The sequence below is a fragment of the Oncorhynchus keta genome, chromosome 2 (assembly GCF_023373465.1).
Source record: "Oncorhynchus keta strain PuntledgeMale-10-30-2019 chromosome 2, Oket_V2, whole genome shotgun sequence".
NCBI lineage: Eukaryota > Metazoa > Chordata > Actinopteri > Salmoniformes > Salmonidae > Oncorhynchus > Oncorhynchus keta.
Window position 1 is genome coordinate 74470663 of NC_068422.1, and position 1323 is coordinate 74471985.

General features: G+C 36.9%; 1 long non-coding RNA gene across 1 annotated transcript; it reads right to left on the minus strand.

Annotated features, from left to right (window-relative positions):
- Window positions 1-543: 543 nt before the first annotated feature.
- On the minus strand, window positions 544-1213 carry LOC127912812 (uncharacterized). The gene is made up of 3 exons (XR_008083492.1): window positions 1195-1213; window positions 838-1055; window positions 544-702 (listed from the first exon to the last, which is right to left on the minus strand). It is a non-coding gene; the product is annotated as an uncharacterized LOC127912812 (long non-coding RNA).
- Between the last annotated feature and the right edge of the window lie 110 nt (window positions 1214-1323).

Here is a 1323-nt window from a genome sequence, read left to right on the forward strand (position 1 = left end):
TCTCTTGAACATACAGTATTTGAGATATTTTAATTACCAGACTTGTGAAAACTCCATCAACGTCCTTCTTGGTCATGAATATCTTGTAAGATTGATAATAAATTGTCAGAGACTGAGGACAGGAAAGTCCATCTGGGGCATCACAATAGTAATTGTCGATTACAACACTGATTGTACTTTGGCAGGATTTCTTTGACCAAGGCGTGCGAACAATTTCCTTGGAAGCCATAGTATGTTCCATCAAAGGTGACATAGTGAGGGTCTCCCCCAACCATAGCAGATACCTTAGTAAGAGAAATGATTAGCATTTAAAAGGACACGGATGTGGAATGTTTTATGCTAAATTAATGGTGCTGTGCTGAACGTTTTCCAATGTTAGACATTCATATACATTTACTGCTGGTAACTATTAGATAAGCCTAAACAAGTCAAATAGTAAGAATAATTTTGAACTAAAATCAATGGCTAAAGTGGATTTTGTGACACAAAGAATAAACATATCTATTTTTGGGGTCGGAGGTGGTAAACTTACATTGACACTCATAGTGGAAACAGCATCAGATTCGTCATACACTTTGATTGGAGGATAGTTATTTTCACATGCTATAGGCTTCGGAGTCTCACAATGTACATGCTCATAAATAACCTTCCCGTTGGCGCATGTTCCGTTGGTGCATTGGTTATGTTCCAGCTGTCACCATTCTACAAACACAGAAATATATTAGGCCTACATGAAATGTCCATAAAATCATTCGATTATTTTTTTGTAATGTAATCATCCCTTTGTAAATAATAATTCCTATGGAACAAAAGTTATTATCTATAGCAGAGTAAAACCTGTCTTGGAGGATGGTCATGGTCACAGTTCTTCTCAGATGGATATGTTACATGTGGAACTGTTGTTGTTGGGGGCTGTGAAGTGGTTGGTGAAGTAGGAGTAACTGGGGTAGTTGATGTACCACAGCTGGTCAAATGTGTTTCTATTTCACAAGTCTTGTTGCAGAGACCAATGTAGCACCATCCATCATGGTCAGAGACATTATAAACAATTGAGCCTGAAAGTAATTTGAGGTGTAATCATTAAGCAAGTTTTCCAACTTAACATGGCAAATGACATACAAATTGAACATCACTAACAGCTGAACTAATAGTACAAAAGGTTTAAAACTTGGAAAGGTGAAAAGTAAAACTTACCAATGAGGAATCAGTATGATTGAAATAGCAAGAAGAACAATCATGGTGTATTGTGACTGGAATCGATGGTTTCGCTGTTTCACCAGTTATTACAAAAAAGGAGTTGTAGGAATAATAGTAGTGGTGGGA